Source organism: Rattus norvegicus, chromosome 2 (genome assembly GCF_021556685.1).
Source record: "Rattus norvegicus strain SHRSP/BbbUtx chromosome 2, alternate assembly SHRSP_T2T, whole genome shotgun sequence".
NCBI classification, from domain to species: domain Eukaryota; kingdom Metazoa; phylum Chordata; class Mammalia; order Rodentia; family Muridae; genus Rattus; species Rattus norvegicus.
In genome coordinates, this window is record NC_141535.1 from 226,666,458 (window position 1) to 226,679,460 (window position 13,003).

Here is a 13,003-nt window from a genome sequence, read left to right on the forward strand (position 1 = left end):
TCAAGATTTATGCCTTATCATTTTTTTTGTCTTCTGGAATCAATTTTTGGCTACATTGTTTTTCTCTCCATATAAAATTATTTCTTTAAATTTATTTTAAATTGATAACCTTCTTAGAAGTTACATGACATACATTGTTTCAAGTTCCTATTTGGTTTCATTTTTATATCACTCTTGTAAACACTATGAAAACAGTAAAAACGTTTTAATTCTGCAGTTTGTCACTTTCTTTTTGATGTGTGAGTGTGTGTGTGTGTGTGTGTGTGTGTGTGTGTGCGCGCGCGCACACGCATACTTGCTTATATTTAAGGTCTTACTGTACAGCCTACATCAGTCTGAGACTTTCTATGTAGCCCAGATTTGGTATTTTCCTGCCTCCATTGCTTGGGTGCTAAGATCATAAATATTTACCACAATATCTAGGGAAAAATTTAAAATTGGTATTTATATATCTAATAAGCCAGATAGTCAAATTATGCTACAAGGAGAGGTTGTTGCATTTTTTGAGTAGTAAAAACATGAAACAACCACTGATGAGACATAAAACTTTCCCATCACTCCTAAAAGGTATGTGCGTCACAGTAGCTAGTTTCTTCTGTACTCTCCAAAATGGTGGCCGTTGCTTAGCTGTGTCATGCTGGCCAATGTGGAGTGGAATAAGATAACAATTGCCTGCCTTTGGCTTCCTCTGCTCCCCGGAATGTTCTCAAGGTTCATGTATAACATTACATGTGTAAAGAGTGGCTTTCTTTTCCTTTTCGTCTTGGTTAGGTCATTACTGTATGGACCCACTATTGTTTTCCCAATTAGTGAATATTTGAGCATGTCTTATGAATAAATATGCCTTGACATACACTCTGCCTCCTTAATGATGTGTGCTTTAATTAATCTTAGCACAAGCAGGATTTTGGTACCGTAGAGTATTGGCAAGATTAATTCCATATGAGGCTGCTTTCTCAAAGCAATACCGCGGTGAATCACTCTGCCAGCATATGAAAACACCAGTTGCTTTGCATTTTAGTTACTGTCATGGTCATTTATGTACTCATCAAGTGTTTTTGAGAATTTAAGCGTTTTACCACTCTAGTAGCTATGAAGTGGTTTATTATTCTAGTTTAATTAAGGGCCTTTTCTACCCATAATCTCACATAGGGTATAGTTGGAATGACTATCTCCATTGTCTACTAACCCACTCTGTTATAAGGCTTATCACCATGGAAACCCAGGATGATTACGTAGGTGCTTCTGTACTCCAGAGGATACTGAAAGGAATTCTCTATCTTCGGATAACGGGGGTGGGAGGAGATGGTCCCCAAAATGCTATTACCCCTACATTCATTAATTCTCTATTGAGCATTTCTATTATAGATGGGAAAGCTAGGGCTGAGTGCATTTGTATGAGTTACCCAAACACTAAGAATTAATAAGCAGAGGTTCTAGAACTCAAGGCCAGGTTTTGTGGCTGTAAATGTGAACTCAAGTTTACTCTCAAGTTTGGCTGATAAAATGTTTCGAGATCCTTCTTTTTCAAAAAACCAAACAACATCTCTGGAAACTCTTATTTCCCAAGCCTGGTGTGTGACACTGTGATCTTAGCTCACATGAAGTTGAGGCAGGAGAATTACTAAATTGGAGGTCTAGGCTATGTAGTAACTTACAGACTAGCCTGGGTTTCTGAGTGAGCCCCTCGCCCACCTCCCCAATCTCAAAACCAATAATCACCATCAAAAACCAAAACACCAAAAAGTACATAAATCCTAGCCTTTGATAAATGTATGGATTTCCTGGATTGTTTTAGTAGCTAGTCTTGAATAAATAAGTTGAAATGCACTCCATATTGACAGTTATGGTCAGCACCATGTCAAGCAACTCTGATGAAATGTGTGGCTCTCAGTAAACAGTACTGAAGGCAGTTGGATGGGCTAAGTACAGGATGCTGTGATGGAGCTTAATGTACCCCAAGTGTTCCTGAATGTACACACTGCACTTAAGTAGGTCAATTACACTCTTGTTCCCTTCCCAAAGATGCAGAATTTGCTTAATACTCATCCGCTAGTAATTAGCATTGAACACGTGTATTTTAACCGTGTGTTCTCTAACCAAACATGGCTCTATCTGGATTGTTCTTTTCTTTTAATATTTATCTTATCTTTACTCTTTTTTTAATACTCCTGCCATTATCCCCCTCCCAGGCCATACTCTGACAGGTCCTCATCCCATTGCCTGCCCTCCCCCCCAGCACTTTCCTTCCAACCCCCCCCCCCCCCGTCTCCAAGAGGATATCCCTACTCCACCCAGTCCCTGAGGCCTCATATCTCTAGAGGGTTAGGTAGTTCTTCTCTCACTGAGGCCAGACCAGGCAATCCTCTGTTGTATATGTGTCAGGGGCCTCAGACCAGCTTGTGTATGCTGCCAGGTTGACAATTCAGTGTCTGAGGTCTTGGGAACCTGGTTTAGTTGAGACTTCTGGTCTTCCTTTGGGGTTGACCTTTTCCTCAGCTTCTTCCAGCCTTTCCCAAATTCAACCACAAAGGTCCCCAACTTCAGTCTACTAGTTGGATGCATCTTTCTAGTCAGCTGCTGGTTGGGCGTCTTGGAGGACAGCCATGCTAGGCTCCTGTCTGTAAGCACACCATAATATCAGCAATAGGGTCAGGCCTTGTAGCCACCCCTTGAGATGGAATCTAAATTAGGCTGGTCACTGAACCTCCTTTCCCTCAGTCTCTTCTAAGTTTTTGTCCCTGCAGTTCTTTTAGATAGGAACAATTCTGGGTCAGAGTTTTTGACTGTGGGATGGCAACCTCATCCCTCCTCTTGATGCCCTGTCTTTCTGCTGGAGGTGGACTCTACCCTCTGCCTACTGTTGGGCCTTCCGTCTAAGGTCCCTCCCTTTGAGTCCTGAGAGACTTTCACCACCCAGGTCTCTGGTACATTCTAGAGGGCACCCCTCTCCCACCTCCCATCTTCCCCCTCCCACCTCCCATCTCCCAACTCCCAACTCCCACCTTCAATGGTTGTTATTTCTATTCATTCTGTTGGGCCTTGGGGCTTTGTTCCTCAGATTGTTGATATTATAGGTCAGTAAATATTACTGTAAAGGGTTAGTGGTGGCTTGTGTGTGGCACTGATCCGAGCGCACCGATTTACTCTCCTTTTGAGTTGCATCAGGATTTGAGAACTTAGCACACTTCCCTCCTATTTAGTCTCACTAATAATTAGTTTTCTGCTGTCAGCAAAAAGTTCAATAGCCCTATTCTATAATATCTGAAATCTTTGCCATTCTTTGATAATTTGTTCATAATAGCATTCTTTTAAATGAGACTTATTTAATTATGCAGAGACAAATCTCTTGGGGGCAAAAACGCGAAAGATAGTTTCTGATATGTGCACATTTTGGCGTGGATTATTGGCAACAGACGAAATTGCAGTTTATTAAGTTTAAAACCAGAGGACATGTTATGCAAATGCTAAGCTGGCTAGAACAGATGGATTTGCACGTACTTTTGATTATTTGGAGAGCTCTTCAAGTATAAAGAACAGCTAAACAGTACAAAAAGGAAGTAGTAACATTTAAATTTCTAGGCTTGGCACTGTAGCTCAGTGGTGGAGCATGTGCTTAACACTAGCACCGAGTTTAATTCTCAGTACCGAATAAATAAATAAACACTAAAAATGAAATTTTAATGTTCTCTTTTCTTTTGTCTTTCCAAGACTTCTGTCCTATTTTTTCCCAAGTCTCCAACTTCCTGGGGAATAGGAAGGGTGAGTGGGCAGAGAGTGAAATATCTTAGGGGAGGAAATAGCAAGAATAGATCAAGAAGAACTTCAGTCTCCTTTGCACCACCATAGATTCCTGGGGCAGGGTCACATTCCTGGGAGTCTGTCTTAAGAGAGTGTCCTGATTTCCTTTTGGGCTGCCTCTGCCCACCCACAGCCAGAGGCAGAAGTTTCAGTGCTGCTGCTAATGTGAGGGAGATGGAGCAGCCTGCTAGATAGGGCATCCCGAGAGATGCGTGTGAAGGAAATGGGGAAGTGTTTATGTTAACAGACTGAAGACCAACTCTGATTGCTTCTATGTATACAAGAGCATTTAACTATGTATGTGCACCAACTCTCTTCATCTTCTATAGCTCCACGAGGCAAATTTATGACTCATATCTGTTTTGCATTTGGGGAAAATCAGAACAAAAGAGACACCCAGAAACTCATCAAAGATCATACCTAACAGGCAGCAGGGCTGACTGGGGTTGTTTGGCTAGAGTATCTCAAAAGGGAAAAAGGTTGTGGAGATAACATGGGTGGGCAAGGGCTGGCAGCTTTTGTGCTTGAGACCTGTTCAGAGTGAAGCCATCCCACTGAGCATCATTGTTACCAACAGTAGCCTTCGGCATCCCAGTAGTCACCCCAGTGTGGTCAGAGTCTTCCTGGCAATGGAGTGCGGGCCAGAGTTGGTATTCCAGACTGCTGATGGGTAGCAGTTGGAAGGGTTCTTTTCAGAGAGTTGGAATTCATGACTTCACCACAGGAAAGGATTTCTAGGAAGAGGCAGCGTTTATTAGAAAGTTATTTTAATGTAGATTTAATCACAGTGATCAGAAGAGTGGGGCTCGGGAAAGGGAAGGGGAGACACACTCAGATTGTCTTTATGAAAGCCAAATATCCACTTTTGGTAGGCTCTGAAGTTGTAGCCTAAAGGACTGCCAAGGTTTCGAGATCATGGGGTGCTTTCTCAGGTACACTGGATTAGGTCACAGCTGATCACAAGGATTGTATAAGAGGTCAGGATGCTTTCCTGTAAAGTTAATAGTCATTTATCTTTGAGATTCCTAGAAGGAATCTGGTACAGGAGTAAGGCCATACTTAATTTTATGCATGGTTGGGCTTTAAGCATGATTCATTGCTATCTTAACATTCTTATTTGAAAATATCTCTATATGAAAGGAATATTATCTCTACATAGGAAAACTTCACTTCAAATTTTGATAAATGAGCAGGGTTTCTTGACTCTCTCAATATCCCTACTAGACACTGAAGCAGACTCAGGAGTGAGGTTCCTTGCCGTTCACCCGTATCCTTAATTCCCCTAATTTTCTATCCTGTATCAAGAAGAGATAGATCGTATGGAATCAGTTTCTTGAGCTGCGTCCAAGGCTTAAGGTGAGAAGCTAAACTGAGGTTCTGCAGCCAGTGAATGGAAGCCCATCTGACCCCAGCACAGAAAGGAAGCTTGACAACTATGAAGAGAACCCAGTCAGTGGCAGCAGTGGTGAGTCAAGGTATGGCAAGACAGACCAGACAAAAAACCCAAGTCTCATGGACACAAAGTGAAGTTATGCATCCTCACATCAGGGAAAAGAGACCCAGGAGCCTCAGGTTGCCATGGAGATCCAGGCAAGCAGAACACATTGCATCTTCTAAAAGCATCACAAACCGTAGCCTCCACTCCACCACAAGCGTAATGTGTCATTTACAGAGGGACAGGCAGGGAGAGCTGGGCTGCCTCAGGCAGTATTCTATCTTTTCTGAGAGAATATTTCCCCTGATGAAGTTGGTGCTACTGGAGGAGATTAAGGAGACTAAGTTTTAATTGAATTTTGTTCATTTGTTCCTCCTGTTAACTAGTGTAGTTGAGACTAGCAGAGGGCCAGGGAAAGTACAGGAAGAGTGTTCATTTTCTTTGCAGTCTGAGTTACAGTGGAAGTTTAGGTTTATAAGCCTGCCACAAAGAATAGCTCTGCAGAACAGAAAATATAATGAGAGGGAACAAATGTTGTCAATTGTATAGAAAATGAAAAGAGATCACATGTAAAATAACCAGGAAAACTGAAGGGAGGGGATGGAATTACTGAAAGACCAGCAGAAGAGCGATTGACTTCATCATGGTGTCTACTTCCATGGGAAGCTCACTTAACACCAGAGACTTTGTAGGACACTTAATGTCAGTGCTCCCTAGCTGTGACAGAAATATATGTAGTTGTTGGAAGGAAAAACAAAAACCCAAATACAGTGAGTAGGATGGGGAAAGAAATGGCAGCTACAGAGGGAGAATAACAATTTCTGTGTCTCAGTGGGCTGTTCCAGGGCCACCCACATCTTCATTTGTCAGATTGTACTGTTCTTCCTCCCCACCGTACTCCCAGCTCTGGTCCGGAGGGTGGTGGGTGGAGGGAGAGCAGAGTATGGCTGTCCCCCCACCCTCCAGAGCTCTCCAACTACCTCAGCTCATTTCACCCTTGCCTGACTACGCCCACAGCTCACTGTGCAAAAGCCTCTTGTGCTTTGACTTTCGGCCACTGTGGAGGTGTGGCTTGCTTCCCTCTAGCTTGCTCAGCCTGCTTTCTTAGGGAACTCAGGATTACACAAAGATAATGTCATGCGTGATGAGCTGGGCCCCCTCCTCCACTGAGAGGAGGTTTTATAGCTGCCTCTCATGGCAGCATTTCCTTGTCTGAGGCTTGTTCTTTGATGACTCTCACTTGTGTCAAGTTATGTTATGGTTAAAAAAAAAAAAAAAAAAGGCTGCACGACTGGAATGGGCTCCTGTACATATGGCTCTGCACTTCTCTCCCTGGCTCTCTCTGACCCTGGTGGTCTACGAGCCATGCCAGCATGGCACTTTGCCACTCTGGTCTCTAGTGTTAGTTCTGGCACCTTTGGGGCCAAATGGAGCTAACTATAATTTATCTCTGGTTAGTATCTCTCCGCGGCTCTCTGTTAGCCTTGAACTCTCTGGTTCTAGCTTCCGGGTAAAATCAGGGCTCTAGAAGTCCAGCATGGGCTGGCTTATCACAGCTCTCTGCCATGAACTCTGCCCACACTCTCAACAACCCAGTGAAATCATGACCAACAAACTGTAATTTATCAGATTTATGTGTTAAAATCTCAATCCACAATACATCCACACAATAAACTCACAACCAATTGATAAAGATATAAACCTCCCACCTAGATGAGATAAATTTGCCTACAGAAATCCAACCCAGCTAACTTGGCAATTCAAGCCCACCTGGATCTGGGTCATCCTTCTCTGTCTCCATCGTGATTCTCCCAGCTCCTCCTCTCCCGCTTCTCCCTCTCCTTCTAAAACCTCTGGTCCTACCTCCCCTCCTTCACATCCAATGACAGGCCTCATTTTATCTCGTCTGCCTTTACCTGCATAATGACATCAGCCTACAAAGTTGACAAAAAACAAGAGCAACACAAATGTGAAATAGAAGGAAAATATAATGAACATAGTCACATGATAAGGTTTGGTGTATCAAATGGGACCTCACAAGTATTATGCTAAAAGCAGCTCCTTCTGTGGTCCCTAGAGAAGGGGCTTAATCAAAGCTTTTTTTCTGGGACTGATCAGATGACTCAGTGGGTAAAGGCACTTGCCAAGGACTTGAACTTGAACTCCAGACCCTTGTTCTCTAACCTCTACAACTATACTGTCTCACACACACACACACACACACACACACACACACACACACACACACCATATTTTTAAAAAACCCCACAGGTTATTACAGTTATACACAGTTACACACAGGGCAGGCTAGTCAAAAGAAGGATGTCTTTGCTAGTCTTCATGTGTGCTAATGAAAAGAAAGGAATACTGGGCTGAGAGTAGAGAGTTGAAATATACTCGACTCTTCGGTGTTCTTGAAAGGTAATTTATATATAATAAGTCTGTCAGCTTTAGGTGCACACCTCAGTGAGCTTAACAATGAGCCACCCACATAACCACCACACCATCATGCAGAATGCTCCATCACCCTGAGCTTCATTCTTGCCCCTCAGAACCTGACTTCTTTGATCTCAAGTACTGATCTGTATCCATCCCTCTCGCTTCTCCTTTTCTACCACATGTGTGGTCAGAATCTTACTCTCTATAAGCTTGTCTGCTGGGCATCTTTCCCTCTCCCTCGCTGTGATATGGTTGACACCAGAGAACATGATTTTCGTTAGTCAACAGCATCTGTATCAGGGGTTATAAAAAATTAGGGATCTTCTTTAGATTTATAAGAGTCAGAAAGAGATGAATTAATTTCCAGATTTGATGCTTATTTTTGGTAAAGCTGTGGTCAAGTTAGACAACTCTTTTTTTGAGGATTGCTTTCTTTCGCCACCAAAATAGAGGCAAAAAATAGAATGCTATGAATGTTTCATTAATTATTTGGCTTTAAAATGAAAATATTGGAGTGCAGCATCTGCAACTTATATCTCCATAACTGCTCTCTCCAGCATATGCATACGTACCAATTTCTATGTACTTTCTGCTCTGATTACTAATGCTTCCTTTTTATAGTCTCACGAGTCTCAGTTTTAAAGTTAATATTACATCGAGGCTCCACTTTCCCCTTCTGCCTTTGCAATAGATTATTCACACAGTGCTTGTACAGGATGAGACCATCCTGGCTTCCTCACAGCAGGTGGTCACTCAGCTAAAGGTTGACTAGAGAGTTGTGTCCTGGTGGTTTTTGTAGACCTGACACAAATACTAGGGAAGAGGTAAACTTATGCCTCCATAAGATTGTGCTGTAGTTAAGTCTGTGGTGAGGGAATTTATTATCTCTATGTGGGAGAACCCATCCAATGGTGGGGCAGGGCAATCTCTGTCTGGTCTGGTGGTCCACAGTTCTGCAAGGAAGCAGGTTAACAGAGCTATGAGGAGCAAGCCGGTAAGCTGTGTTCATCCATGGTGTCTGCTTCAGTTCCTGCCTGGACTTCTCTCAGTGATAGAATGTGACTAAGAGTGATTAGCAAAACAAACCCTTTCCTCCCCAAGTTGCTTTTGGTCATGGTATTGAAACACAGGAATAGAAATATTTGCTAGGCCAAGATAGAAGACTGAATAAGTGAGTTTTGGGGAATGTCCTGATGGATAGGATTGTGTCTTTTTTTTTTTTTATTTTCTTACTTCCTCTGGCTAAAGTGGGGACCTTGTGCTCATACTTATAGAGGTCATAAGAGGAGATTCATAATAGGATTCATTTGAGCAGTCAATAGGTAGAAGTCTTGACTTTTAATTGACAAAGAAGCTTTTATTTATCCTTGAAGCTAGCTTGATTTTGCCTTTTGTTGGCCAAACTTCTACAATGAACACATCAATCTTCTCTCTCCTGTAGCACTGAAGCTTTGAAGTCCTAGAATGCTCAGCACAAAGTGTTCTCTAGTCAAATATCACAAGGAACTTTTTTGGTTGTCAGTAAAATATAGTGAAGTATAAATATTGTTTATTATATTTCTGTTCTTCAAGTACAGGACATGTTTATGTTCTGCCTGTAAGGTAGAAGATTGGATTTTATGAGCATCTGAGGGTGTCTAGACTAATGAGTTCGTAATTTGAAGTCTTGGGAAACTTGGTCGTAAAATAAAATGAGACAAGCTATTCTTCCCTGTATAACTGCCATGTAATCACCCAGCTCTTCCCTCACGACTGTAAACTGAAGTCACTTCGTGTATTCTAGGAGATAGAGGAAAGGATTGAAAATGAAGCCTCATTTCTGGAACCTTAAAAGGGATATTGTTCAAGTTTTGTTTAGCTGTTCCTTCATCAAAAGAGGGAGGTTTTGTGGTTGTGTTGTTGTTGTTTTTATTTATTACAGGGCAGGAGTTTCTTTTTCTTCTGTATTTAAACTTCCTCTCTAACCTCTTGGCATTCCTCTATGTCCACTGTTTGACAAGACAGTTCAAGAAAGGCTTACTAGACCACCTGTACCACTGTTGCCTTAGAATAGCCAGGGGTTTGTTGTAAGGTATCCTAGATGCTATTTGACTGTGTGCTCTCCTGAGGGCCATAACCACAGGCCATCCCCTGAGTACCTTTCAGATCACTAACTACAAGAACCATATTTCTTCCTATAAACAGAATTAGATACACAGGATGATAAAATTTGCTTAGGAATCCCATGATCCATTAACTCTAACTCTCCAGTGCTTGTGACTTAATTCCTGCCTCTGCCTTGTCTTATTCCTATGCCTTTGCTCATTTAATTTGCTTGAGACAGGATCTCACCATCTCAGCTTATCTCTCTGTGTAATAGTAGAGTCTTTGCATCTCTATAGCCAAAAAGCTAGGAGCTGAATGACTTGGAGACAACAGAGCTTTGTCGAAGTGGTAGAGGCTGAGATATCCAAGATGATGTATATTTCCAGATTTGACAGCTGAGAGGAGCTTGCTTCCTGATTCCCAGTTGTGAGTCTTCTTACTTGGTCCTAACATGATAGAAAGCACAGGGCATCTCTATGATTTTTCCTATAGGGGCATCCTATTCACAAGGCTCTGGTGACTGAGGACCTTAAGGACTGACTGACTAGACTGGTTCTCAACCTTCCTGGTACTGTACCTTTAGTACAGATCCTCATGTTGTGTGGGGGCCCAACCATAAAATTATTTTGTTACTACCCCATAACTGCAATTTTACTACTGATATGAATAGCAAATATTTCTGAAGATAGAAATTTGTCAAAGTGGTCATGACCCACAGGTTGAGAACCACTGAACTAGGTATTCATGAGCAGGAGACAGAATGCTACAAACTGACATGCAAATGATCTTATGTCATCTTTAGTCCTTTACTAATTTACTACCAACCTCTGCATCTGACCAAACTCTCTACGACTATTAGATAAGACTTTGGGATGTATTGTTGATTTTAGCAGACCTTCCAGCAGTCACGAAGCTTACAATGTTACAGAAGTTCTGCCACTTACAGAAAGGATTTCCCATGTTCTACTGGATCCTTATGGAAAGGCAACCCAGCTCCCTATTTTCTCTGCTAAAGTATTTGACCCATAAATTCCCTTACAACTTCTTTCTGTCCCGTGGCTAAGGAAGTTATTGTGACTTCTGTGATACAGTATACCATTGTGATGTCATTAATATGACAAGTACATTAGCTGCTTTTTCTGTTGCTGTGATAAAATACTATGACCCTAAGCAATTTAGGGAAGAGTTTATATTGGCTCACCATTTCAGAGCTGAAATAGTCCATCATGGAAGGGAGGCATGGTAGGTAGCCAGGGACAGGCATGGTGGCTGGAGCAGGAAGCTGGAAGACCACATTTTAACCCCAAATAGGAATTAGAGACAGCAAACTGGGAGTAGGGTGAAGCTATGCACTCTCAAAGCCTGATTCCAATGAGACAGCTGTACTTTTTGGCTACTTTATTGGGTTCTTTCCCCCACCATCCTACTCTACCCACATTCCTGCCAACACCAGGTAGGAAAGAAAGAAGGTTGGAGGGGGAAAAGGGGTTTCAATTTCGTTCGACCACTTCCTGTAGGTTGGGGTGTTGAGTTCCTTGAGGCAAGTTCAGTCTTCCTTCATCATCAGGTTCTCTCTAACCAGCAACAGCAGAGATCAGCCACGAGAGCAGAAGTGGCATCTGGCACAGACCCTTGGGGCTCTGACATTTTTATAACCTCTCAAGAGTCCCCAGAATTCCACATGTAAACTCTCTTCATCTAGCAGAATCACATCCCTGCCAGAGTACAAGAGAAACCATATTTAACTGCTGTAGACAATCTGAAGCAGCCTATATCCAATCCCTGGGATTAAAATGAAAATCATATTCACATAACATAACTGGGTTTTTAAACAAACCAAAATACTCATTACATACTATAAACGTCCATAAACAGTGTCACCAACTGGGGACAAATGTTCAAATGCCTAAGCTTATAGGATAATGTATCTCATTCAAATCACCATACAGAGTAACTTGAATCTGTGTTCCTGGGCCGTGATCATCCAATTTGTTTCAGAAGGCTGTGTTGTTTTTTTTTTTTTCTTTGAGTTTGACAATTATTGGGGGGGGTGGGGGGAACCCTAATCTATTCTTCTATTTTTTTCTTTTATTGGATATTTTCTTTACATTTAAAATGTTATCCCCTTTCCTGGTTTCCCCTCCGGCAACCCCATCCTATCCCCCATCCCCATCCCCCATCCCTGCTTCTATGAGTTGTTCCCCCACCCAAGGCTGGGCTTTGCATCTACATGGCTCATCCACCTCCTACGGGTTCTGGGTCCAATCAAAGGAAAGGCGAGGTCAACTTATGACTGGAGGCTAAACGCTGACTCCATAGAAAGGTTGGATGCAGCAGATCTGGATGGACGAGTGCTTGGTTTGCACTGTTTTGAGACTGTAACCTACAGTTTGTACAAAGTTGAGTTTCCTCTTCTTTTGCAGTTAGATTTCCTTCCTTGAGCAGCAACTTCGACTGCATTTCTTCTCAGTCCTTCATCAGAATACCTACTTTTCTTGATATTTTTAATTATGTTTTTTTTTTTTGCTACCCAGTTTTGCCTCTAGATGGCATTTATTAATTTATAAGGATCTTAGTCTTCTTATCGCAATAGAGCTTGAGGGTTTTGCTTGTTTGTTTGTTTGAGACAGGGTCTCTCTGTGTAGCTCTGGCTGTCCTGATGGAACGTGTTCTGTAGAGCAGGCTGGCCTTGAACTCACAGAGCTCTGCCTGCCTCTGCCTTCCAGTGCTGGGATTAAAGGCGTGGGCCACCACTGCCAGGGTTTGTATTACCTTTTAAACATCCTTATCAATCATACCTTTTATTCCGAGATAACTTATTTGTTCCAATTTGGGACAACTTTATTTGTGTTCCTAGAGCCCACCAGGCTGAGCTGGCCAACTCTTAGACGCTGGACACACTTATCTTTTCTTAGTTTTGGAGCTGCTTAGGGAAATCATCTGAAGAAGAGATCGGGAGTGTGTAGTGAGATTCTGCCAAAATCTGAGCTCTTTGCTTATCGTATTCCATTGGCACAGTGGTTCTCTTCGCTCTCCAGGACAACTAGACTCTTAGTTCAGTGGCCAAAGTTACTGTTTCTCAAGTATAAAGTGCTTTTCCCTTTTTTGCTTCATGTTGATGCCAGTCAGCAAAGCCTGTATGTAAGCATCGATGTGTTTATTTAAATAACATTGAAACTAGATATTCAGAGTGGGAAGCTACATTTGGTGATCTGTTAAAAGACATCTTATATTAATTATGTT